Raw genomic sequence first — 27889 nt, 5'->3', positions numbered from 1 at the left:
TTACTGCTCGAGAACTGCTGTCAGAAGATGGTCCCATTTGCTTTTTAGGGGCTGAAATCACCAGCCTCAGCATTAGTGAGCATCAGACACTTTAACACTGTGTCTTTTATCACTCAAGCCAAAGTGTGGTTGTGTAGTGGTGAAGTGATTAATGGGTTGTTTTTATGGAGACATACATTTGATAATACTTATGGATACAGTGTGCATTTGAAAATACTTACGGCTTATTTACTGAGGACTAGTTTTGCACAATAATTTTTCCTATTGGGAAACAAAAGATGATTAGTGTTGGCTTTGTTATTCAGCCCATAAAAATTGTGCCCTATCACATTGCCTTGCAGATACATTCCGATTCCTAAGCTACCAAAGCTTTCCTTATGGTGTCTCCGTAGTGTCCTTTGAAGTTCTGAAATGTTTTTCGTGTTTGATTGAGCTTAAGTCTGGGCTTCATTTTGTTTCTTGAAACATATTGAGCAAGTTAATTTTCTGTTTCAGTTCCTAAGGGGAATGACTCCAGGCCTCTGTGTCCCAGGCTCTGCCAGAACATTCCTGTGGTTTTCCATGGGGCAGATCAGTGTGTTCATGAAACTTCAGTTGTAGCTTGTGTTTTCCGTGGTTAATTAAAACACCAGGCTTTAAAAATTTCCACAGGCAGAGGCATCACCCGTCGGAGACCCTTCTCAGTAGGCCAGCCTGTGCGTAGGGCACCTACCTACAGGAGCTGTTTCTGTGCACTAATAATTTTAACCCTTTGGGGGTTGTTGTTTGCGTCATATTGGAGAGAGAGATACAGAGGGAGAGAGGGGGAGAGAGGGAGAGAGGGAGAGAGAGAGAGAGAGGGAGACATAGGAAAAGAGGTAGAGGGAGGGAGAAAGATGGGGGGAGAGAGGGAGAGGGTGAGAGAGGGAGAGAAAGGTAGAGAGGAGGGAAGAGAGAGGGGGAGAGGGAGAGAGGGGGGAGAGAGAGGGAGAGAAAGAGGGAGAGAGAGACTTGGAGAAAGAGAGAGAGGGAGAGCGCCAGAGAGGGAGGGAGAAAGAGGCAGAGAGGGAGAGAGAGAGCGACCTTACATGAATGAGAATATCAGGCCTACTAATGATTGCTTGCCTTTTGTCCTCCAGGTTGGAGTATCTGTCGGGCTGCTGTGCTCTCTAGCCAAGCATGCTGTGGTCGGCTCTGCCCAGCCCTGGAATAGAAACCTTTGCTGGATGGAAAATCCATAAAAGAAAGCTCTTGTGAAAAGCCGATTCTGACGTTCACCCAGGCTGGTGGTAAGGAAGTTGCTGGAGAAAGTGGATCTAGTTGGGGGCGTGGTCTTGTTCATTCTGTGAGTGTTTTTGAGCCAGTCCTAAATGGTCGTGGCCAGTTACTTGAGAGATTCCCAGCTTCACTTCAGTGAGGTATTTTCAGTGCTTTCTCAGTGTAGTATATTGTTTTCTTTCCTTTTCTGTCCTGTCTCCTGTCCCCATTCGCCCTCTCTCCTCTTCCCTTTCTGTCTCATAGAGAGGAAGATCTCCAGGACAGTTATGGACAAAGCTACAACCCGAGGCCACCTTCGACAGCCTCAGTAGTCCTGGCTTTGTAGGAAGGAGAAACCTGTATCCTCCCTTGAGGCGTTAGTACTTACCTAGGCTCATGCTTGGCTATGTGGCTCGTTTCTCTTGGGGTTTGTTTTGTTTTCTTTCTCACCCAAACAAAAGCTACTGACCCAGTCATTTAATGTTTGGCATTAAGATGTTCATATAGAAAGGAAATTCCCCCCACAATAGGCGTCTAAATAAACATGTAAGAATAGTTCTGTGTGTCAGGAGAATGAAATGATGTAGAGAGTTCCTTCTGCGGAAGTGCACGAACGGGGGGGGGGGGGGGGGGGCAGTTACCGCAGGCAGCTGTGGGCGGGGCACTCGGTGTGGACAACAGGAGGACATGGCCTTGCTAGCTCTGCCTTCTTGATAAGTCATTCAGAATTCCTGGGCAATTCCCCTCACCTCACTTCCGGCCTCACTGAGTCACCCTGGGCTGTGCTATAAGTCTGTCCTGGCATGGTCACAGTGGTTGGTGTTTGGAGGCCACAGCGCTGTCACCGAGAAATACAGAGAAGAGCCTTTTCTTCTTGTGAGGTTGCTCAGCGGCAGCTTCTGCAGCAGACTTTATGAGCAGTTAGTTGACTAGGAGGACTGCGTGCAGAGAGATGCAGGAAGGGGTAGAAGCTGGGGAAGGAGGGGCACATGAATATACAAACCTATACATACATATAAATGAGTATATACATACACAGAAATACATATGTGAGGTTACCCAGATTCACATGTATGTATAGCCATATGTATGTACATATATATGCATATAAGCATACCTGTACATGTATACATATACAAGCACACATATGTACACATAGACATACATGTCTATGTATACATATATATACTTATACATATATATATCACATGTACACATATACACAATAGAAGTAAAAAGGCACACATAGACATGAACATATTCTAACATATTCTAGCACGCATGTGCCTATGTGCTTCCATACAGAGCCTTCACCCCTGAATTAGCCTCAAAGCAACATCTTCTGCTTCACTTTACAGACAGATTAGCTGGTGGGTCAGGTGACCATTGCATCTAAAACACCCCGATGGCAGTGGCTTCTGGCCTGTGATGTCTCAGAGTAAAATGGCTGTGGGGTAGTCTCTATTTTCACAGGTCGAAGAGGCCAGCGCGAAGCTAATGTATTACATCTCTAGACATAGAACAGGTTGTACGGAAGCAGAGATGAGACTCAGTTCTGCTGGGTGGTGGAGAGAATGGCAGGAGAGAGCTGTTAGAGGAGAAACGGGATTTAGGTTTCAGGAACAGTTAAAAATCTATTTAACTCAATTACTTGCTTTTTGAGTCTAAAAGGAAGGCTTCCCAGAGCCTATACTTAGAGCAAATTGCTGATAAGGAAGATAATTCCTTAAGCTGGTGTCTTATTGACTGTAAATACAGTCGCTGGGCAGCAGCCAGATGAGAGGCTGTCAGGAAGCTGTCCAGAGTTTAACAGTCTGGGCAGGACCACTGGTCGCACCAGAACCTCATCTGGCTTCCATCCCAGTCCCAGGGATATCCATGCTGTCTGACGCTGCCCCCTCCTCGCTCTTGTGAACAGTAGACTTGATTTTCATTATTTCATTTTTTTTAAAATAGTTAACATGACTTACTTATTTTAAATTTAGTAGACTTCTCCAGGGGATACGTTTAGGCCTTCAAGGAATTAAGCAGAAAAATGCAGTTTTCATATAACTGTCACTGCCTTTTCCTATTATTATTTATATCTTGTGTTAGTTTGGCATGTTTGCTAGTATTGATATAGTTTATTAAAGTCTCAGATTTATATTAGGTTCATTCTTTGTATTGTATAATGTGATCTTTTTTCTTTTTGTGTGGTTTGTATATTCTACAGCCTTTGATAATATATCTTGACATAGGTAGTATTGTACTGGTTGGTTTTTATCAACTTGACACAAACTAGAGACACCTCGGGGAAGTGAACCTCAACTGAGAAATTGTCTCCGTCACATTGGCTGTGGGCATGTGTCTGTGGGCGTGTCTGTGGGAATGGCTATGGTACGTTTTCCTGATTGCTAATTGATGCATGAGAGCCCAGTCCACTGTGGGCTGTGTTATTTCTGGGGTGTGTAAGAAAAGTAGCTGAGCTGTGATTTTTCTTATCTGTTAGTTACATTTTGAATGTAGAACCAGCCTTTTGATTGTGATCACACGGACCCTATCACAGTATTAAGGGCATTGGTTCATGGCCTCATGAACATGGAGTATATTTCCAAGTTTTTATGGCTTTGGTGTCTTTGGGCAGTGTGTTGTTTTCAGGGTTCAACTCACTTGTGTGTTAAGTTTATTCCCATGAGATTTGTGTGGCTGTTCTTTGGCATTCCTTTATAAATAGAACTTTTAAATATTTCATTTTTAGATCATATGCCAGTATAGAAGCACGGTTGATTTTTGTATAATGACCCTGATTTTGACAACTGCATTAAGCTTGTTTTTAAATACTTGATAGTGTTTAATAGGGTGTGTGGTTTTCTTTTTTTCTTTCTTAAAGACTGTATTGTGTCTAGTTGTATGTCTGCATCTACTTCTGTACTTTCTTTAGGAAAATGACTATTCAAATACTTTGTCTACTTTTACACTGGGTTGTTTCTCTTTCTCTTTCTCTCTATGTGTATATAGTTTTGGTATAAGATTTGTGTTCAGTCCCTCCAGCACCTAATCGCTGACTGCCTTCATTAATTTTCTTGATGGAGTTTCTCTTCTACGTCTGTCCTAGTTGGGGTTACTATTCTCATGATGAAACTCCAAAAGCAAAAGTGACGTGGGGAGGGAAGGGTATATTTGGCTTATGCTTTTACATCACTGTTTATCACTGAACTCAAACTGGGCAGGAGCCTGGAAGCAGGAGCTGATGCAGAGGCCATGGAGGGATGTTACTTACTGGCTTGCTCCCCATGGTTTGCTCAGCCTGCTTTCTTATAGAACCCAGGGCCACCAGCCTGGGATGAAGCCACCCTTAATAGCTAGAAAGTTTTGATGATAATGAAGTTCAGTTGATGGTTTTGGTTTTTTTTGTTTTGGTTTGGTTTTGTTTCTTCATTCTCTCTCCCTCTCCTTCCCTTTCTGTCACTGAATCTCCCTTTGTAGCAGAGGCTATCATGAAATTTGGTACGTAGTCCAGGCTGGCCTCAGGCTTGGGGTATTCCTACCTCTGCCTCCAGATGGTGGTGTTGCAGGCATGTGCCAGTATTTAATCAAAGTTCACCGGTACTCTTGTCGCTATTTTTAAAAGACCTTCTAGTCTTTTAGGCCTTACATCTTAGACTTTGATCCCCTGAGGTTATTTATGCTGGAAGTTCTAACCACCTTTATTTTATATTCCACATTTATATTCTAGCACCGTTTGCTGAGAGAAATCTTTCATCCTTTGCTTGTCGTGGTACAGTTGAGAAATCCAGTTACTCATAGATGTATGGCTTCTTCCTGTGCTTGGTCTGTTTGGGTCGTGTGCTTATCCTTGAGCCTGTGTTTTTGGCAGTGCAGTTTTTTTTTTTCTGTGAAAAAGATTTGAGAACTAGACTTTCATGGTGGCCCATTTCCATGAAAAAGTCACCTGTTTTCTCAGAAACCTTCTGTCTACATTTTTTCTTTTTTAAATATATACTAGTGTCCCCAAGTCTTTCTTTGATGGTGGAAGACAATGCCGAGCCAATCCAGGCCCGTGTCTTCACTGTGTCTTCTTTTCCTCATTTCTGGAACTGGGCATTCAGCCCAGCTCTTTCCACACAGAGCTATGACCCCAGTCCTGTCCTACTCCAAGTCTGAGCAATACTTTGCTTTTCATGAAGATGATAAAGAATTTGTTGCCTGTTTTCTCTTTGAATAAAACAACAAAATTTCTGTGACCTCTACCTTAATCCTTGTTTGGATTTAAAAAAAAAAAAAAAAAAAAAAAAAACAGGCAATGACTGTCACCCCCACCTGTTCTTTCCTTGGAATGGTTTTTTAGGGGTGGGACAGGAAAGTCATGGGTCCAGATTGATTTACTGAAGTTACAGTACAGTTACATTTGGGAAGCTTCTAGGCTGTTATCCTTTGACCATAAACACAAAATTTGGTCAACATATTCCCGTTCCCTGAGCCCATGTAAGTATCAAGAGTGAAGTGCCTTTCATTCCTAGAGATCACATCTGATAAGTGGGCTGATAGAGCTTGGAATATCAGATCTTTGGTATTTTACTTATCTTTATAATTTTCATATTAAATAACCCACTATATAGGTTTCCTTTAAGAGCCCTGACGGCTACCATATGTGAGTGATGTCTCATTAGTACTTATGTATTCTAATGCAATCACTGATAACCAGAACAAACAGTGCTTTCTGGGTCCTGCACTGATCTGAGATGAATAAAAGATTCAGTCTGATTATACTGTTCCAGGAATATCTATATTCTCACACGGTAAACTATTTAAAACGGAAATTTACAAATGAACTATGGTCTCAAAGAAATATCAACTCCCAGTTTTATTCTTAAGCAAAAGTAGTCTGTTGAATGTTTTCACACGGGCAGTATCTAAATATGTAATTGATGTTAAAAAAAAGAACATCAGCACCAAGCTAGCTTGCATGACAAAATTGTTCCGTGCAGTTTGCTTGCGTAGTCCCCCTTGAGAATGAAATAAAATGGTTTTTATTATAACTGTCATGTAGCTGACGCCCATCTGAGGACAAGATTTAGTGTCTCAGTAAGTTACTCCATATTGACTTCATAAGTTCAGTTTTCTTGAGGATGCTTAGCTCTTGTAGTCACTGAGTGACTAGGGAAGTTGGACAATGATTAGTGACTTTACCAAGATTTTTTTTCCCCCAGAAATAAAATGCTTTTTGGCTCTCAATTCCTAATTTTCAGGACTGGAAAATGGCCACCGGCCCTGAGGAGGCATTTACTTAGTAGAGATAAGGGATGCTGAGTTAGGTCTGCTTATTAAAGTACAAGTCTGTTAAATTCCAGAGGAACGTGGTAAGGTTGCTGTGGAGAATGCTGCTGCAGGAGCTCCAGGGGGAAACGGAACGAAGCGTCCTTTAGGGAGAGACAGCCGGAGTCCAGCCCTTCTAGGGTTGGGGAGGGTAGCACATGTGTGCAGCCTTCCATCGAGCATGACCCGTGTGCTCTGTCCCGAGGCACTTCTTTAAAGCCATCACATGAGGAGACTTTTTAAATGGCGGCAGAAATTAGAGGTCCCATAAGAGATATCAGGCGTCTCGTATCTGCTCATTTGAATCTGGAGCTTGACCAAGTGGCTTAGCACGTAAAGATCCCTGCTGCCAAGCCTGGTGGTTCGAGTTCAATCCCCAGTATCCCACATGGTGTAAGGAGAGAACTGGTTCCCGTAAGTTCTCTCTTTCTCTCTCATTCTCGCTTTCTCACATGAAATCACTTAATAGCTGAAGCCAGATGACTTATAAATAATGACACCCTACCAAGTGGGTAGCACACAGCAGACTGTAGGCATCACCATACTTCTCTCACATTCTACAATGATAACCAGTGATGTTTGGAAGCTCAGCCCAAGTAATAGCTGAATCAGGTACTTAGGGATTCCCAGAGACAGTGCTAAAAGGTTTACATAGGCGAAGTCTGGGGAAAAGGCCTTCTGTTATTTTTGCTGAAATAGTGGTTAAGGTTGAGGGCTCAGTAGGTAAGGGTTTCAAACACTTTTACCCGTGAAAGGCCTCATGTCACTCCCAGAGGCGGAAATGCAAATGCAGAACATGCTTGTTCATCTTCCCGTGTTTCCTGGCTGATGTGTGTGGCCCAGCCCTGCACTCCCTCAACCTCCTGGGAGTTGCCAGAGGTGTGATAGTTGTCAGGGGGAGTTGGATACTCCAAAGTAGCTGCTTAGACAAGGAGAGCCTATTCCCGGCTGCCCAACACACCTACTGGACTGCATCCCTTCTGTGGGAGCCTCAGCGCTCTGTGTTGGCTGCTGTGGGAGTTGTCTAGGAGTTGACAATGGCAGGGACCAAGATCTCTCCCGATAGCTTGAGACTGTGGTCTGTTGTGTTTCTGGTGGTTTCTGATGTAGTGCTGTCAGTGAAGTATATAGTAGATGGTAATCTATCCCATCCCTTTCTTCCTGTTTTGTGTCTGCCTTTGAGAGTGCAGAAACGACTGATATGAAAGCCGAGCCGCTTGGGACCCTTCGGAGGGCTGTGATAACCAGCCACTGACTCTGCAGGAAGCAGTGCGTGGCTAGGTTCATGGAGTCTGGCTGTTTCCCCTTGACTTTGATGGCCGTGGCTTGCCTATCAGTTTTATGGTGCAGTTGGAGATAAAGCAGGGCAGTGTGATTCTTACAAGCAGAAAGGGGACTGGTGTGAGATTAAACTAACTTCTAAACCAGATGCTCTCGGACCCACCGTCAGTAGCCAGGCCACAGTCAGGCTAGACTTGGTGCCGAGGCATTTGTCTAAGCTGTACTGTAGCATGTTGTAAGGAGTGAGGTGGTCCTGCTTGAGTAGTGGGTCACAAAGATCTATGAAATACGAATACTCACATACAGCGAGAAAAGGTTTTCTAAATTCATGCGTACCCCAACCCAGTTCTAAGACATACATGCTGGCAATGTGAATTTCTCCTCCATGAGTATTCTAGGATGTTTCTGTTTTTCTCTGTTTCTGATTGTTTGGATTTTCTAGCCATGGCTACCCCTCCATGCCCTCTACCCTCCTCTTTCTATCTCCCTCCTTTTTTCTTCCCTCTCCCTTTCCCTCCTTCTCACTATGTTTTCCCCTATTCAGTCTTTCTTCTGAGTACCAAGAAAGGAGGTAATTGTGCGTGTGTATGTGTGTGTGCGTATGTATGTGTGTGTGTGTGTGTGTGTGTGTGTGTGTGTGTGTGTGTGTAGAGGGACAAATTGTGTGTTAAGTGAGTAAACATTGCCTTGAAAGCCTGCTAGGTAGAACATGGAGGACCAGGGATGTATCTGGGAGGAGGATGCTTGCCTGCCTTCCTGGCAGGCTTGAGGCCTGGGATTGATCTTTCCCACCAAGCACAGCGGCCACCTACTCACTTACCCTCGGGAGCAGAGAAACAGAAAAGCAAAGGCATTTAGTCAGTATGGCGGAAGGCCAGAGGAGCTCCTGTAGCTCAAGTGTGTAGAGTCCCAGTCTGCGCTCTGCTGTTGGAGAGGCTTGACTCGAGCTGTGTTTGCCCTCCTGACTGCGAAGCTGGGCTGGCTCCGTGAGCTCATTTTGATGGAGAAGCAGCAGAGCTGTGTGCTGGGCCGGGGAGTACTGACTGATGCCCAGATGGAGCCGCTTCCATTCTAGATGGCTACTGCATCCAGATTTCAAATTTTCCTTAATTAAAATCCCTACACCAAGATCACAGGTCAAAGTGACTCCCTTGGCCTCTTGTAGCAGCAACTGCCTGACTCTCCCCCTACGCTTCTCTGGAAATGGTGTATTTGCTTTCTTTGGCATGGTTTTATCCTGATTTGGATATTGAGATTTAATAATAGATGTGAAGATGCTGTGTTCAGACCATAGGTCACGGTAGTGTGGAGAGCCAACCATGGGCTAGCTATACACCTCCACATTTTCATAAGTAATATCTGATATAGCATTTAAATATTGATCTGTGTTTTCTAATATCAGAAGAACTTCAGAGACTTTTCAGATTCTACAGTGGTTTGATACTCGTGACGAGCCAATGTTTATGTTCATCTTTTAAGATCACAAACAACACCCTTGCGATCCTGAAAGAGAAAAAGGTGTCATGGCTTCAGCAAACTCTCTGTTCTCTGTTATATCTAGTAATTTAAAAAATTCAGGGCAGCCAGTATCCGAACAGAAAATTGACCCGTGAGCTGAGTTGTTTGGGGGGAGAAAGGGCACGGCTTCCCCGGCTCTGCTAATGAGTGAGGAAGCCCTAGCATGGCTCTGTCCTCTCGGACTGCAAGGAGTGCAGGAGTTTGGATTTTTATGTGACCAACATTAGAGAACTCTGGCCTAGTGACACGCTTTCTTCATAAGGGTTCCATCCTTTATCACTGCCTGCACTGCAGTATCTGCAGGGCCTCAGGCCTGGTACACAGCAGGGGTGGGGGTGAGACCTGGGCAAGGAGGGCATTAGCATGAGCTGAGCATTCATAGTGGCCTGGAGGAGCTTAAGGACAAGCGTCACTGATAGGGGGAAGCCATCTGAGATAATGGGCTAGGGTGGGAAAGCCAGGAGACTGGCCTCAGCCAGGGGTTTCAGCAAAGGTTTGCACAGGAGAGAGGGCCACCTGGAGCAGTTGGTACCACAGTGGCACTGCTACTGTGTTCTGTAGTGCAAAGGGAGAGGAGAGAACTGAAAAGGGAGACTGCCAAGTGTGGGCTGCCACGGCCTCCCAGTGCCCCCCACGCTGCCACGGGGCCCGGTCGTCCGTTCTGCCTCGCCCAGCTGATGCCGGTGACCTCCTAGCTGACAGCTCTGGTTTGATCCCTTCTGTTCTCAATAGAATGGCCTCACCGACACTCAGGGCATATGTGGCATTTCTTCTAAACTGAGGATAACTCTTCTCCTGGTCTGGAGGGCTCCGGATATCTGTGGCTCTTGACCTCTGACCTTGTTTGTTATGGTCTTCCTTGCTAACCAACCACTCTGTCCATAGTGCTCTTTGGGGTCACTGGCCAAATTTCTCCTTAGGGCCTTATTACCACCTTCTCACACTGCATTCTATCTCTCCATGTTAAGTTAGTCTCTCTTTCCTCCTTTAAAAACTGTATAATATATGATACTCACTCACACACACACACACACACACACACACACACACACGACATATTATATACATATATATGTACATACATGCACACATATATATTTCCCCAGATTGTATGCAATGATGAATTTATAAGTGTTCTAAAAGGCAGGGATTTTTCCTTGTTTTTGTCTGCTGATGTGTCCTGTCACCTCGAATGGTACTTATCAGTGCGCTCAACAAATATCTGTAGAATCAGGAGCTTTTACTTGAGACCTACTGAGTGTTGGACACTGAAAATCTGAAGGGGGGGGGGAAAACCCCACGTACCCTCAGCCAGGGAAGCCAAGGAAATTGACTCCATACCGCGCACTCAAAGTCTGCAATATGGTAAGCAGCAGTAAGAGGTTTCCCATCTGAGCCAGGTCCAGACAACCGCCATGAGCTGACCAAGGCAAACACCTTACGAGTTTGGAGAGGAAATGTTCCTCATGAGCCATCGGGGTAGTCAGAAAGGTGTAGGTAGCTGGGGGTGACTTAAGGTAAGGGTGGAACGGAAAGGGGGTACACAGCAAGGAGCCTTGAATGCTGTACACAGAGGTTGGAGTTCCTGTATTTACTCCTCTCCTTTCTGGATATGTGCCTGGTCCTACGCTGATGCTGGCTTGCAAAGGTGAGTTGGCCTTCTTTCAGTCTCTGTGGACATTCTCTGTGGAGACTCTCACAATATCATAGGCTGTGCCATGGACCCCTCAGAACTCATATGTTGAAATCCTACACCATAGCAGAAGCCTCTTTGGAGGCAGGATCTTTGAAAAGGCAGTTTCAACTCCAATGAAGTTAAGGGCCGTTGAGGTGTTCTTGGTCCCGGCATGACAGATGTTTGACGGGAAGAGAGATTGGGTGTGGACGTGACGTTGGAAGATATGGGGAAATTTGTGGGCACAGCAACCGTGCACACACGGGAGAAATCAACTCTGAGGCTCTGGACCTCAGATCTCTGGTCACCAGAGTGGTAGGAAAGATTGTGGTTGTTTCTGGCACTCTCTCACCTTGCCTAGTGGCCCTTCCTGACAGCAGGGAGCTTACAGCTCCTCCAGCACCCCAGCTCTTGGTTCTGCAGCTTGATTCTCCATCTCTGATGGTCACCTTTTCCCTTGAAAGCGCCAGTGTTCTCTGCTAGGAGGCCTCTGCTTGCGTTCAGTCTCACAGTCCTGAGCTCAGCAGAGTGGCTCAGCATCCCGCCAGGGCAGGGCAGCTTGGAGGACTGCTGATGCTGGCACGCATTGGTCTGCGTGCAGAAGCCAAAGTTGGAGCCCAAGTGTGCCTTCTCCAGAGACTGTTCGTGGCAGCCTGGCCTTTGAGCTTAATGGAGTCTTTGGTTTTCACCATGAATCTGTTAGAGAGGAATTGATGGCTCCATCTGGCCTGTTGATTTGGGTTTGATTTACGTGGAAAAATTTCAAAGAACTTAAAACAGTTTCCTTTCACATTCCAGCGGATGTGTTTTTCAGATCTGGGTTTTTCAGCTGAGTAGGGTAAGCAGAGTCTGCCAGATGCTGAGAAGCAGTAATGTCATTCTTTCTCTCTCCTTCCTGCATCTGGGCATTTAAAACTCAGGGCAAGGTGTTTCTTTTCACTAGCACGTCTCCAAGGTCAGGTGCACACATCTGAGGTTAGTGCCCACTGCGCTCCAGGTGAGATCGTTACCACAAGGAGTGTGGCTTCCAACTCTATTTTCACATGTTGCTGTTATATAAGGAAATAAGACTGTCTTTGTTGCACAGTGGAATTTCAGATCACCTACTTGAAGTTATGAAAGCTATTTTGGCCGTGCCTTTGCACTGCCTGATCTGTTCAGTTAATTTTCTGGCCCAGGGGAATGGACGACCTTCACTTCCTGCAGCACCGTTCTGGGCCCACAGAGGGAGGGCGTGCTCGAAAGAGCCGGAAGGTCGTGAAAGCAACACATTGTAGTCTTGATCATGAAACACTGCACTACCCTCTCCCTCGGTTAAAGTCTGGGAAGTGCTGCCCTCACCCCCCTTCGCTGTCTCTCCATCTTTCCCTCCCCATCTTCCTCTGTCTCCCAGGCTTTGTTATAGTTCTTATTTGATTGTGTGTGTGTGTGTGTGTGTGTGTGTGTGTGTGTATGTATACACCTGTGTGTGTATGTGGATGTAGGTGTGTGTGTGTATACACCTGTATGTGGATATATGTTTGTGTGTGTATGTATACACCTGTGTGTATGTGGATATATGTTTGTATGTGTGTGTATACACCCGTGTGTGAATGTGGATGTCTGTTTGTATGTGTGTATGTATACCTGTGTGGATGTATGTTTATATGTGTACATAGCTGGTGGGTGCTGGGAGAGGGGGAGTCAGGTTTTTTTTCTTCAGGAGTATGGACCCTGGTAGGTGTCCACCCCACCCCCTTCTCTAGTAACTGAATCTATACCTATGTATCTTCTTACAGCACTAATTGAATTTACTGGGTTATTGTCTTTTTTTTTTTTTAAGTCATGAATTTGGAGGAGGATTGGGGGTTTCAGGATGAGTTGGAGGCAGTAGTGAGGTGGATTTGATGTAAGTAAATTGTGTGTCTGTATGAAATTACCAAAGGAGCTATAGAGATGGCTCAGCGCTTAAGAGCTCTGGCTGCTCATCCAAAGGATCTGGGTTCGATTCCCAGCACCTACATGGCAGCTCACGGTCTGTAATTTCTGTTCTTCTTGACACCTTAAGCAGTAGGCATACACTTGGTACAGGGACATGAAATACCTATATACATAGAAAAGAGGGAGGAGAAGGAAGAAGAAAAAGAATAAGAAAAGGAGGAGGAGGAAGAGGAAGAAGAAGAAGAAGAAAGAAAAGGAAGAAGAAAAGGAAGAAGAAGAAAAGGAAGAAGAAAAAGGAAGAAAGAAGGAGGAAGAAGGAGGAGGAAGAAGGAGGAGGAAGAAGAAAGAAGAAGAAGAAATACTTACCAAAGGATCAAAAAGATTTGGAAAGAAAAATGCTGGCTGAACACGACCAGTCTTCATTTCTGCCTTCCACTTGCAGATGCAGTGTGAACGGTCACCTCAGCGCCAGTGCGGTAGCTCCCCTGCCATGACACCCCTACCAGATCCTCATTCCTTTAAGTTGCCTTTATCAGGGACTTTACTCATAGCAACCGGAAAATTCCCTAACATGGCCTCGGGCACCCCCCAAGACACACTTCACTGTGCTCACAGAGGGGGAGGGCGCGCAAACATATCTGAGTCCCATTGTATATACTTCATGATGCCTTTTCTAGCTGGCAGAGGGCCTTCTTCACTAAGATTGGAGGATCTTCCCCACTGTTTCTGTTGGAATCTAGAACATACTGTTCATTGCATATCCGTAGCCCACTTTCATTCCTGATTAATTCGGAGCACATGTGTTACTGCCGGTGGAGTTACACTTCTCTCTGAAACACAGCGCCTTTGATGGTGGGCACGGAAGGGAAAACACTGCTGGTGAAGGAGAAATCTAAAACCGTGTTGGGTTTGGATTTTCTGGTTACAAACCAACAGAGCGAGGGTTGACTTTTAGCTACTTTGATCCAAATGGCTTGGTGGGTTTTGCCACTGGCCATGTTAAAATTCTGAAGACATGGAGATCCTGTTCGTGAAACCGCCTCTCTCGACAGTGTCTGTGACGGACTGGGGTACTCAGTCAGCAACCCCAAGTTTAGCCACTGCTGAAAATAGACAGTAGTTTTACAGTTTGTCCCAGAGACAGAGCTGAGTTGGTTTTTAAATCCTTCGATCTTTTGAACATACTTGACTCTTTGTTAGATCCTGAGATTGGAAGATTTGAGTAACCAAACAGTTGGGTTTAGCCCATAAGTCCACAGAAAGGAATATACCAGACATAAGTCCACAGAAAGGAATATACCAGAGCCAACTTCAGGCCCTCTGTAGATGATAGTGCCTTTGAAAGAACCTGGTTGGTTGGATGGCAAGCTCACTTCCCACCTTTTCTGAAATGTGTCCATAAAGCGGGGACCAATATGGCATATTGTCATATTGGTTTGGGCCCCAATTTGTTGGCCTGGCTAAAGACCTCTGGCCAAAAAAACCTCTTTCTCTTTTTCTGTGATTACTAGTCATGGTAAGAAATGTAAACATGATCTATGCTTCTTTAACAGCCAAGAGAAATATCTGAGGTTGAGTTTCCCATAATTTTAATAGAGCCGAGTGGTGTATATTTCTGTTGTAATTGTCTTTATTTTCACCTGTGGGTCAGCCTTCCAGAGTATCCATGTGCCGGCGGGCCTTAGGGACTATAGAGCTCTCTCCTACCATACCTGTGGCACTGGTGTGAGCTTAGAGGGGTGATTTACACAATTCTGTTCTAGATGGGTTGCATGAACTGTATGTGGCCTGCAGAGAGATCCAAGACCCAGGGATGCAGTGAACACAAGAGGGTTCCTGACATCAGTGATTTCAGCTCAACAGGTTTTTTTTTTTTTTTAATTTTCCCATAGTGCGAAAAAGCAATATGCATTGTATGCAAACTGTACATTAAGTTTGAATTTAGATCTTTGCCCTGAATGTACTAGGACATTCCCACATAATGCTGCTCAGCATCAGGGAGTTGCAGCTCCCTAGCTACCCTCCATATTCCACAGCATGGGTGTTGCTAAGCCCTGATGCCCCAGCTAAAATGTATCCTCAGCCTATGATGCTGAGCTTAGCACGCAACCCTGTCAGAACTCAAAGACTATGGGGATGGCGGACATTACACAGAGAGCGACCCTGTCTTTGTGGTTGGAGAACAAACCACAGCTGACATGGAGCCCGGCCTCAACGGATGCGAGAGGAGGAAAGGACATCAGCCGAGGGCTAAGTGTGATCTGTGGTGGACACCAGGTCACGGGGTTCAGTCCTGTCTTTGTGAGCCCCTCCCCCAAGCAGGAAATGCTCCAGTGTTGTTATTTCCCCTGGTCATTTGCATTTTCCAATGGCATCTCATGGGAAATATAAGTGTGTTTCTGTGGCTCAGCTCTCGGTTCCCAGGAGTTTGGGTTCAGGAGGAATTGCTGTCAATCACAGTGATTTTATTAGGCTAGCCTTACCTAGGAAGCTCAGTCTAGGCTAGGGGATCTCACTGAAATCTTCCAGAGAATAATTTCCTACGAAGAGAGGGCAAAGGATATTGGACGGGGCATCATTTTCCTTTTAAAAAGGAAAAAAATGTGTTTTCCAATAACATACATATAATTAGTTTAACAGTGAGTTCATTATGGCATCTCATGTGTGTCTATAAAATATTTTGATTGTATTTATTCCCTGTTACCCTCTCTTGTCCCCTGCTCCTCTTGTTGATTCCTTCTTCATTCAAAACACACCCTTTTCTCCTCTCCTCTCCTCCTTTCATTCCTCTCCCCTCCTCTCCCCCTCCCTCCCCTTCCCACCTCTCCCCTCCCCTCCTCTCCTCTCCTCTCCCTTCTCCCTTCCCCTTTTCTCCCTTCTCCTCTCCTCTCTCTCCTCCTCTCCTCTCCTCCCTTCATCCCTTTCCCCTCCTCTCCCCTCCCCTCCCTCTCCTCTCCCCTCCTCTCCCCTCCTCTCCCCTCCTCTCCCCTCCTCTCCTCTCCTCTCCTCTCCTCTCCTCTCCTCTCCTCCTCTCCTCTCCTCTCCTCTCCTCTCCTCTCCTCTCCTCTCCTCTCCTCTCCTCTCCTCTCCTCTCCTCCTCTCCTCTCCTCTCCTCCTCTCCTCTCCCCTCTCCTCCTCTCCTCTCCCTTCCCCCCCTCTCCTCTCCTCTCCTCTTTGTTTTAATTGCACAATGATTTTATTAGAGTTGTTACAGGAGGCCCATCAGTGGCCATACTGAAGAAATCCCTCTCCCTCCCCTATCAACTATTCCTGTCTATAAATCTTTATGGATGGGTAGGGCCTCATGGGCTCTCCCTCCTCCATGCCTTGATGTTGTTGGGCTCCGTCTTGTGTAGATAACTACAGCTTCCATGAGTTCAAGAAGGCAGCATGTCATGCCCAGAAAACAGTGTTCCAGGACAGTCTACCACCTGCTTTGGCTCCTTATTTTCTTTTTCCAACTCTCTTCCAGTGTTTCCTGCTCTTTGATGGGGGTGAGACAGACATCCTGGTTTTGGTTTAATGGACAGCGTTTTTGATGGCCGCCTTTGAGGGCAGCTGACAGCAGCACTAACCTACGGGCACAAAAAATTATCTAGAAGGTCATGTGATCAGCACATCCCATCCATCTAGCAAAACAACAGTAGTAGCTCCCCACTGGTCTGTGAATCCCACAGCCTTGAGTTTTTGACTGGGTTTGCAGTACACACATGTGTTTGCTCTATTGGAGCTGGAGTTACAGACAGCTGTAAGCAGGCGCTTCTCAGCCCCAGGGAGTTGCATCTTCAGGAAGGAATCCCGCAGTTACTGGGATGTATTAACATCCAGATTCTTGAAGCTCTAGGGTTGAGTTCATAGAACTAGGGACTTGGGATTGTCCGTCTGGTTTTGTTGTTAGAGTTCCTACAGTCTTTCTGACACCTGATGTAGAGGAGGAGACCAGGAAATTAGCCCGAGAGCTGTGAGTCCGAAGCGTCTTCAGGGTCTGTGAGGGGAGGGCTATAAAGGCAGGGAAGAGTAAGTTTGAAAGCTCCACATCACACATTCCACTGAAGATCCTAGGTGAAGTGTGTTCCCCAGGTACACCCCATTCCTGTGCTCTTGCCGTTTGCTAAAGATGACTGGCCACTGTGCAGTTAGTTTTAAGAGGTAACGTATGACGGCATCAAGAGTATTGACCTCACTGGGTGTGGTGGCACATGTCTCTAGCCCCAGCACCTGAGAGTCGCAGGCCAGAGGATCAGGAGTTGAAGGCTAGTCCCAACCTTCTTCCATCACACGGAACAGCCGTTGCTTGACGTACAAAGAGGAATGAAGGCTGTTTCCCAGCCAGCCCTCCTCTCATCGTTATTGAGTTCTTCCCTATTTGCTCTTAGCTGCACGAGACCCTGTTTCCAAAAGCAAAGCAAGCCCCCACACAGGCCTGTATTTGTTCTTTTTTAGTCTTTTAGAAATGGAGTTTTGGGTGTATGGGAAGGAGGGAGACAGTGCAGAGTTCCCGTGAGCTCTTCTGCTTCCTTTCCCAGGTTACTAACACCTTACATTACCGTGGTGCATGTGTTCTGAATTTGTAGACTGACAGCACCACGCTGTTAGCAGTCCCTGGTTTGTTGACATGTCTCTAGTTTTGACTGTGGGGCAGATGTGCCCTGTTTTCACTTCCTGCTTTCTCTCATCACATGGAACAACTCTCGATTGACACACAGCAACATAGGCAAAGGAAGAAAGTTTCCCTAGATAACTCCCTTCTTATTTTCATCATTATTAGTATTCTTCCTTATTTGTGGGAGCTAAGTAAATATACATGCATATATGCACACATACATACATACATACATGCATGCATGCATACATACATACATACATACATACATACATGCATACATAATACATACATACATACATCATTATGATTTTGACGAGCTGTTTTAAAGCAAATTATAGATCCACAATGCAACCGCATGTCCAAAAAGAAACAGCAGGACTTAGAAACAGCACCATTATCATCCCAACAAAATTAATGCTGCCTCCTTAATGTTACTTCGTGTCCCTTCATAGTGAAAGTTACCAAATATGATCTCCTTTAATATCTTGAATTAATTTTAAGTTAGAATCCGGGCAGAGGATCATGTGTCTCACTGTGCTTACTCGTCAGCGCTGCCGTCTCCTTCACTGGCAAGTGAGATCTCAAGACCTGAGACTCCAGGGCACAGTAAGGCTGTGGCAGGTCCCCTGCACCAGCCCTATCTATCGCTGGTGCAATTTAAAATAAATACTATGCATTTTAATAAAGTAAGTGGACTTTCTTTCTCGGAGCGATCACTGAGGCTGGTTTTGAAATCTCCAGCGATCACATGTACCCAGCTCTGTATATGCTTCCTTATTTTAGGTAACTGTAAGCTAGACTCAGAAGTCAGCACACAGTGACACATTGTTTTCTGTCGAGCCCACGTCTCCTGGGTCTCAGCTTCCCAGATATGAAACCACATCCTGAATAGCACCGAGTAGACACCACAGAAATGATTTGTGGCTTCACTGCATTTGCAAGCCTTATATAAGTCTTGCTTTTAATCCTTGGGGTGGAATTTCACAGTGAGTTTCACAATTTTCCTTTAAGACCAAATAAAATAAAATAAAATAAAATGAAAAGAGGACTGTGGGTGGAATCCCAGTTTGCATACATAAAGCCTGGGGGACAACCTTACCTGGAGGTGGAAAGAGAGGGGAGAGCCAACTGCAGTGCTTTGCTTTTAACCCAGAGACCCCTGGGGAAACTGACCGGCTAGGCCTTCCTCCCCACTTTAGCTCTTGCTGGACCATAGACACCCAAAGTCTTGCAAGTGTCTGGAATAGCTGGAGGGGAAGTGCCTACCAGCTGGGGCTGCACCTTCTACAACTCAGGGAGTACAAAGTAGCACCTCCCGGAGCCCCAGAAGAGGGCTGCACACTTTGGGGATGTTTCCCTGTGCAATGCTTTGGCTATGCTACCGAAGGCCGCGGCACTCCTAGGAGCATTCCTCTCTTACTTACTTGCAGATGTGCAGTGAACTCTTCCTTAATTCATCCCTCGGAGTCTTGCTGCAGAACAGCTCACTGCACCTCCGTCCTGAGACGAACACTCTTTGTTTCTTTGTCCGTGGGGCTCCGTGGGGCTCCGTTGACCCACTTGGAAGAGGTTCAGCGGAGCACCTGGCTGCTTTCTCTTCTTTCCTTAATTTGGATTGCCTTTCCTTAATTGTATTCCAGCTGAGTAGATTCTCATAGTCTCTCTCTCTCTCTCTCTCTTCCTAGGGAACCTGAGAAGAGCAATGCTTGTACATTGTAGCTCTGTGTTAAGGATAATTACTGTTTTCTTTTACTTTCTATGCTGAAATGAGGAGGGGAATTGCTAAATACATCAGTGTTGTTTCTTTAGTTTTTTTTTTGTTTTTTTTTTTTAAACATCCTTAAATAAAGAGGTCGCCTTGCTGACTGGAGACTTCCAAACATACAACATTTTTTATTTTGGCATGTGTATATTTAGTATTTAAATATTTTATTTCCGGTTGCACAAGTCATCACAGAGTTACTTGAAAATTCTAGAAGAGCAGGAGAAGTAGTCCAGAGACAATGACATTAACTTTTTTTAATCTGTGAGCTTCCTTTTCAGACTTCAGGTTATGCTCAGTAGCACTAGCACCTCTTGGGAGGTTACTAGAAATGCAGTCTTTAAAAAAAAGTAAAACAAACAAACGAACGAACGAATGAACAAAACAAACAGAAAGAAATGCAGACTTGGATTCCACTGCAGACATTCTGAATCCTAACTTGGCTGGAGTGTGCGCTAAGTTTTGGGGTCGCTGCTCTAGAATTCATCACTCAGGGACGCAGGCGAATACAGACCCCGACTGCCAAATTCTGTGCTTGGGTCTTCATGTTCTCTGTCACTGTCTCTTGAGACAGCGATAAGGATGAAGTCATAACACAAACGCGTGGCTTTAGAGAGAAACCTGTGGCTGTCTCTCAGGTAATCATGAAGCTCAGTAAACATCTTCAAGTACCGTCTATGGGCACCGCAGGCGGGGGCAGCCACTCAGCAGACACTAAAGTAGAAATGTGTAAAGGCCAAAGAGGACACTTGGCTGTCTGGGGATGAAGAGCAGAAAGAAACATGGTTTCTGGGTGCCGCCTCAGAGCAGAAATCAACGAGAACAAATTATTTCTGCTGCTTGGTTCAGAGAGAGCACAAGGTACGATGCATTCCCTCCCTATTCGTCTTTGAAGACCTTGTGCTGAGTTTAAGGACAGAAGACTGTTATAAAGTATAAACAACACAACCCGTGTTGGTGTGAGGATATAAACAGACAACCACGGGCTGAATGCCAGCCCCATAATTCCGTGTCCTTAGACAAGCTTAGTTCCAGGTTACTGACCGATCACCTCTCCCTTCAGGGATAGGTAGAAAATGACAACATTGTTTTATAGAATTACGGCGCTTTTCTTTTTAAAGTGACAGCGTACTAAGCACATTTAGGTTTTAGGGAGTACGCCGTCACTGCTGTATGGCAAAGGCCAGAGGTGCCGAAGATGGGAAAATACTGAAGAAAATGATGTGGGATATGCAAGGCTGGATAGCCTATGTGCAGAGGAGGTTGGTATGATGGGCCACTGGGAAGAGAGTGGAAAAAGATGCTGCAGTTTTGAGGTCACATAGGCTAGGGAAGGAGGGAAACAGGCATCTTGTCTGGTGGGATAAATTCTGTTTCAGGTATGCTGAGTTCTAAATAACTACTCAAAGCTGTGGAACTGGGGTACATGTGTTTGCTTACACCAGGTGTTTCCCGTGCACTGTCCCTTAGTCCCTGTTCATCCAAGGGTGGGCACAGAATGAAGTTTCGTGCCTTCCATGGCTAGGTGTGTCCAATCAGTGTGGGACAGGGCCCTTTGGAAGGTTTATTGGCAATATCCATGTGTGTACAGGGTTTATCACAAAGAGCACAGAATGCAGAATTTTTAAGATTTTAAGGTGTGCCTACTCTTCATCATGTGTAAAGACAAGCTGAGGTGTTCTGGGACTGATTTCCACTTGCTAGGTTTTTTTCCTTGTATTTCTTTCTTTTTTTTTTTCTTTTTCTTTTTCATTTTTTTAATAGAGTATTCAACCATTGCTTCAGAATAGAGTTGAGGTTAAAAAAAAAGGAATAATTGCTCCAACATGAGACATTCCACGTCTATTGGTGTCAGTTTCCTTTCATCCGTGACCTCTATTATAATCTTACTTTATGCAGTGTGGGTATACAGTGGAGTTACCATGGTTACTGGCCTTTATAGGTTGCAGCTAACCTGTCACATAGTATGCTAATATTTTGTCAAATTTACTTTCTATTTCCTTCTCTCTCTCTCTCTCTTTCTCTCTCTCTCTCTCTCTAGTATCTCTGTATCTCTTCCCCCTCATACAGATTCAAAATGTCAGAAACAAATTCTGCAGGACTGAATTGGTTGTAGAGGTCATGACCCTCTAGCCTTCAAAACTTCAATCTGTAGCTCCTAAACAGGAGGTTATTCTCTCAACTGACCCACAATACCATCATCACTACTAATAGATAATACTCGAACACCTCTTAAAACCTCTCTAATTATCTCATTAGTGCTTCTAATGCCTTATTCATATCAAGACACAGCCACAGCCTTCATTGCATTTTGTTTCTTTAGTTTTCTTTAATCTAGGTAGTCACCCAAAATTTGTTTAGTTTTTATTGTTCATAGCCCTGATATCTTAGAGCAGCAGTTCCCAAGCTGTGGGTTGTGCCCCTTTGGGGTGGGGGTGTCACATGGCCCTTTCACAGAGGTAATCTAAGACCATTGGAAAACACAGATATTTACCTTACAATCTATAACAGTAGCAAAATTACAGTTATGAAGTAGCAACCAAATATTTTTATGGTGTGGGGTTACCACAGCATGAGGAACTGTATTAAAGGGCTGCAGCATTGGGAAGACTGAGAACTCCAGCTCTGCCTTAGAAAGCATCAGACATTCATCTGGTAGAATGAACCACAGTCTGATAGTCTCATTGTTACTTTATGATTTCAGGTAAAGAAATACATTGGCACAGTGTTTATCTTCTGACTGATTGTGGCAAGCATCACTTGGATGAGGTGATACTCCAGAGGTCTACATTGTAGGGATACTTTACCCCTGGGGAAGGGATGGGCAACCCTGTGGGATGGAGCTCTGGACTGTGAGTGCTGTGTCCTGTGTGGTCTTTATCTGACAGTTTTAGCATGTATTCATGATCTTTGGCTGCCTAATCAGTCGGTGCCCTGCTGGTGACAAGGTTGTGTGTGTGTGTGTGTGTGCGCGCGCGCGTGTCTCCTTCTACCTTTATGTGGGTTCTGGGACTCAAACTCAGGTTGTCAGTACCTTTACGTCTTGAACCGTTTTTGCTGGTCCAGTATCACACTTCCCATACTGTTCATAGTGTCATGCATTTGGCCAGGACTAGCCCTTCCAACCAGCTCCAGTGTACTTTAGTCACGTCTGCACCCTGTTGGAGCATCCTTCTGCTTGCTGGTACAGTGAGACGTTCTAGACTTACTACATGTTTTTCTTATTCTTGACTTCAACCCAGTTCATTTTTTTTTCTTTCCCAGAGAGCTGAATGTTTAAATCAAGATCTGGTGGTTGATTTTTTTTTTTTTTTTTTATTCATGTCAACCAGGGCAAGGTCATTCATCATTTGTTTAGGTCCTCTCCATCATCCACTGGTAAGAGCATTCCCGTGTGGCTTTGGGAATTAATAGTAAGAAAAGATGAAAAAGGCCATGCAGAGCAGAGGCTTGGGACTTTGGACCAGAGGTGGCAGAAGGATGCTTAAAGGTGAATGGGTTTGTGCCAGGGACCACTTGAGAGCACACTGGAAATCTACCCAGGAGGTCACTAGAGAGCCCAAGGAAATTCTCCTTGTTTCCCAAACAGATTAAAACTCTGTTGTCCTTTTTATCTCCAATAGCAGCAAGAAGATGTTTTTACTCTGAGCATCATACATGCTGACTCTTAAAGTCATGTGAGACCTTTAGTTTCCATAACAAGAGTTCTGTATTTTCAGTCAGTGTCAGGCCTGGATAGATGGTTGCGTGTTTCAGCGTCTCTTCTTTAAACAATGGAAATTTATAGCTTTTATTTTGAACATTCCCGATAAGATTAAGTCTGTGGATTTGCTTGTTGATGAGAGTATTTGATCATTAGTCATCAAAGGTATATATGTGTGCAGTATTTTAGGCAGAAACTTTTGAAATATTAAATTCAGAGAACTTGGAAATCATTTTCCCAAAGCAATCTCCATGCATTTGTTGTGGTGAAGTCTCTGAGGAAAACCTTGACCTTGGATGGACTGATTTCTGGAACTCACATTTAAAAAAAAAAAAAAGTATGATCAAAATATGTGCTTTATAATTCTTCTGGTTTTGTTTTTCAACATAAACTAAACGTGAAGTATTTTTTAATGTAAACTAAACATAAGGCCAGTAACTCCAGAGGGATCCTTGAAAATACCTTAAAAAACAGAAGTCTGAAATCTAAAGGTTTTGTGTTTGTTTGTAATGCTAGCATCTTGAAAACTTCAAACAAAGGTAAGGAGTACTTGCTATATGGTTTGCGTAGCAGGGGCACGGAGATTCAGTACTTACACGCCCTTTAAAAATGCCCTGCAAATTCATACCCCCCCCCCAAACATAGTCAGTAGCTTTAAAAAGCATTTTAACACATACTCTTGGACAGTTATGCCTGTTTTTTTTTTTTTTTTCTCTTCCCCCTGCCTTCCTTTATCCGCTCCTGCTCGCTCTGGACCCTCTTCCCTCCAGTGCACCTGCTACTCTCACATGGCCTTGCAAGTTTAGTCAGGGCTCCTTGCAGTGGGTATAGGGTAGGCTTATTTTTCTAGAGCACGGGCAACTTACCAGTTCCTACCTTACAGAAGAAAAATGACCTCCCTCTGTAGCTTCTCAGCTAGGGGCGGGGCTCGTGCGCCCCCTGCCTGTCAGTGCTGGAATTTTGACTGCTTAGTCTGTGCCGGTAACCAGGATGGTTCCTAGTGCCATGGGCCTGCCTATCTTCCAGCTCTTACCTCCTCCTTACACAAAGGATTTCCCTGAGCCTTGGGGCGTGGTGTGGTTACTATTTCTTATTCATCAGCACTTTCTTGACTGCCTGGGACCAAGTATTTCTTTCCCAGACAGGGGAGCTAGAAAAATGATCCGAGCACAGGTGAGTGACGTCACCAGTGGCGTGTGTGGCAAATTGTCCCAAACTGGCCCTTAACTTCATTGCATCTCCAAAGCCCAGTTCTTACATGAGGTCACGGTGAGGGATTAAGTTTTCACACTCATGACTGAGAAGTCACCGTCTAGTGCATATGGCTTATTTGGCCTTGGGGGATTTGGTGGTACAGGAGTGTTCCCGAATCTGAGAAACTGAAGCTGGAGGGTCTTCAAGTTGAGACTGTTTCAAAAATGTCAGTTCTAAGAACAAGTCTCTCTTTTCTGTCTGTTTTAAAGCATTAGGTTTGCCTCTACCCTTCTTGTCTTTGTCTCATCCTGACCTTATTTGAAGGCCGTCTGTCTGGAACACAGAGTCTTCATTCAGGGCAAGATTTTGGGCACTCAAATGGCTTGGGCATAGTAAATAGTAACATCCAAGCAGAAAAAAACAATCTTCCATCTGGACTTTACTAAGTCCCTGACTGGCGTGGCCAGTGAGAGCAGGTTGGGTTTTGGCCTCTATAGTGGCTTTATGTACTTCAACCCTGTCGGGACTATATTTGACTTCGACTACAAAGTAGAAAACGCTTGGGAAGACCTGGCCTCCCAGCTAGCCTGGTGCTTGATGGTCCATGACAAGGAAGCTCTCTGTGCTCCTTCTTCTTGGCTGCTCTCACGGGCGCCATAAATACGGGCGTCCAAGGAGAATTTCCCCAAATTTGAAGAAAATAAGTCACCTTGTTCCAATTCTGCGCTCTGTAGCCAGCGAGCTTTCAAATGGGATTTATTTTTTTTCTAGGCATAAATACTTTAAAAATCACGGGCATAGTTTTTGAGTGTGTTTTTGCTGCTTGCTTTTCCTTGAGATATTTTCCCACCTCAGGCATTTTACATATCTTTAAAAGCTTGTCTTTTTTGTGTATTTACATTTTTAAACTTGTTTAAAATGTTGTTTAATTTTTATTGTTTATTTACATATAAATTTAAATTTAAATAAATATTATTTGAAAACTTCACTGTACATATCCTTTTGTGTGTGTTTTAATAGCTTTTAAAGGAAATTTATTCTTTAAAAGCATGTATTGATTTGTTAAGGAGTGAGAACTTAGCCTTTTTGGCCCTTTTGGGTTTCCTTCCTAGTGATTACAGCTGAGCGCTGCGGTCAGCCAGAGTCTGTGAGGCCATTTTCATAGCGGTCTGTTCAGATCAAGGCACTGAGGGCTCATCAATGCCTCGTCTATCTTAGCATTATTAGGGGATTTCTCACAAGTAAAATTTTCACACGACCAATCCTTAAGTATTCTTAGTAGCTACAAACATTAGAAATCAAAATCCCTAAAAAAATTAAACTATAGTACCTTGGTGATCTCTTAACTATAATGACAAAAGACAATCAGAACTTAATCTCACTGGATAGGTCACACGCACTCATATATGTAGTTGGCTTTGCTCACATGCATTACATGTTGCTCACATGCTGTGAAAACCCCATAGTGCTTATGTTTTAAGCAAGTAGGTAATGAATAGTACAAGAAGCACGTGTGCTCTGTGTGCCGGGGATCCTTAGTCTGTGCCTTGAAGAGTTGGAACTTGTGGATTATTGTCAGTTAGCGGACAATGGTTTATCTGAAATTACTTGGAGAGTCGGGACACCAGGTGTGGATGGGTGTGGCCCAACGCAAGTGGGAACCGTAGGTGGCTGGTAGGTGCCTGAGGCTTGGGCTGTGCATGTTCTAGCTGTCCTTAGCTGACTCCAACCTGGGTGCAGTCTTTTATGAGGAGCTAGTGTTCCTAAGAGTGAAACCGTACACAATCAACCTGGCTGAGCTCTGAAGGTTTCCTCGCAATATCCGTAGGTGCTGGCAGGAACCAGCGTATCGTGCTGGGAAACAAGAAGTTCAGCCGATTGGAATGTGCAGTTCCCTGGCCCCATCTCGGTAGAATTCCCGTGCTACAAGAGTCATGTTGATGTTAACGGTGACAGTCATAAAAACGAGGCTTATGTTGCTATTTATGGACTGACTGCTGTTTGGTTGTTGACACTGACAGTGATGGTGACTCCTCTCTCCTTTCGATCCACTGATTTCTTAGGGGCTTGTGGCTTATACATGTATGTATTATGCTTCCTGATGCAGGCCTGGGAGCACTGGAGAAGGGCTTCTGTCTTATCTGCCCTGTCGAGCTAATGTACTGTTACACATTCCCCATTGTACAGTTGTGTGTTAAGTGATCTTAACATTTTTTAACTTTTGTTTATTGTGAGTATGTATGTGTGTGCAAATGTGGAGTTCAGAGGCCAACTTGTGGAGGTTGTTTTTCTTCTCCTTCTGTGTGTGTCCTGGGGAGTGACCTCAGGGCATCAGGCATAGTGTCAAGCACCCTTACCCACTGAGCTATCTCATTGGCTCTAAGAGAGGTTATTAATCAAGCAGAATTTTTGTGTCTCCTGTTTTCACAGAAAACATTCAAGACTGTCCTTTTCAGACCCATAGAAGAGAACGGTGCTTAGACACACGCATCCAAAGAACGTTTCGAAAGCCTTCACCGTTCTCTTTAGGTTATTGCTGTCCACTGCTCTTTGTAACCTTCTGTGTTCATGAGATGCTCACGTTGGGAGGGGATTGATTGGCAAGCGTGATTTCAGAAGGCCTTTTCTCCTATCCCAAACACAGTATGGTTAGACATACAGATCCCCGGAGAGAGACTCTTTTGAAAAAACATGATCAGTTGCCAAGAAGCCTTGAGAGTTCCTGCTTAAGGGAAGTTGGTAAGATTATGGGTCGAATACCCTCCGGACTTTGAGAGCCTTGTTAGTACGTCGTGAGCAGAATTAGCCCGTGAGCATCATCATTTCACACCGACTGAACCACACTTTTCATTATGCAGAAATACTCTGACAAGCAGAGGGGCCATTTTGATTTTTAATTTCTAATTGGACTTGGAATTTAAAATTTTTTCCTCTGCACAATTTCTAGGTATATTTGGACTGTCTGACCTCCTTGGGTGATTGTTATTACTTAGTAGACTTTGTGGGAAGAGAGAGCTTGTCTTTTGAGTTTTGTATCAAAAACCTGGAAAAAGCAAAGTCATTTCTCACTTCTGTTTAAATGTTCTAACTACATCTCTTAGAAAGCTTGAGGCAGGCTTGTGGCCTCTCTGCTTTTATTCATGGAATAGTGAATTTTATTTGCTTTTAATGGGTTTTTTTAGTTGGGAAGGGTCTCAGGAGACTTTTTAAAAGAAACGGTTAAGTGATTAGGATCTAAACTTTCTGCATTGTCTCGTTTCTGTTGTTTTACAGACACTTGGGTACACATGTATAGAACAGGTGGGTATATATGATGTGTGTGAGAGTGCAGGCATGTGTGTGCTACTGCACATGTGTAGAGGCCAGAGGATGATTTTGGATGTTGGTTCCCTTCGTCTCTTTGACCATGTGATCCAAGGCGTGAACCCAGATTCAAAACCCAGGTTTGCCCAGCTTTGACCAGCTGAGCCATACCCACATAAAAGCTTTGCTCAGGACCCACTGCAATTTCAGGGAATCTGACTTCTCCTCTGGCTTCTGCAGGTACTGGCACACAGAACATACACATAAATGAAAAAGAAATTTTTAAAAAATAGTAATGTCAAACCTCATAGGTTTTATTATGTTTACTATAAACTTAATTGTTATTAAATTGTGTAGTGCCTTAACTAATGATAGTAAGGTAGGACTGTTTATTTT

The 27889-nt window shown here is 44.5% G+C and overlaps 1 protein-coding gene across 2 annotated transcripts in view; it reads left to right on the top strand.

Moving 5' to 3' along the window:
• The window catches only part of APBB2 (amyloid beta precursor protein binding family B member 2), a 294663-nt gene that overhangs the window by 66884 nt on the left and 199890 nt on the right, over nucleotides 1–27889 (top strand). For both annotated transcript variants that reach the window (XM_080916433.1, XM_080916432.1), the window contains exon 2: nucleotides 1119–1268. The gene's annotated coding sequence lies outside the window, so the exon portion shown is untranslated. The remainder of the gene's footprint in view (nucleotides 1–1118; nucleotides 1269–27889) is intronic.

This window comes from Micromys minutus (genome assembly GCF_963924665.1).
Source record: "Micromys minutus genome assembly, chromosome: 1".
Taxonomy (NCBI): domain Eukaryota; kingdom Metazoa; phylum Chordata; class Mammalia; order Rodentia; family Muridae; genus Micromys; species Micromys minutus.
Note: the sequence above shows the minus strand (reverse complement) of the source record. Positions and strands in the feature narration are given on the sequence as shown.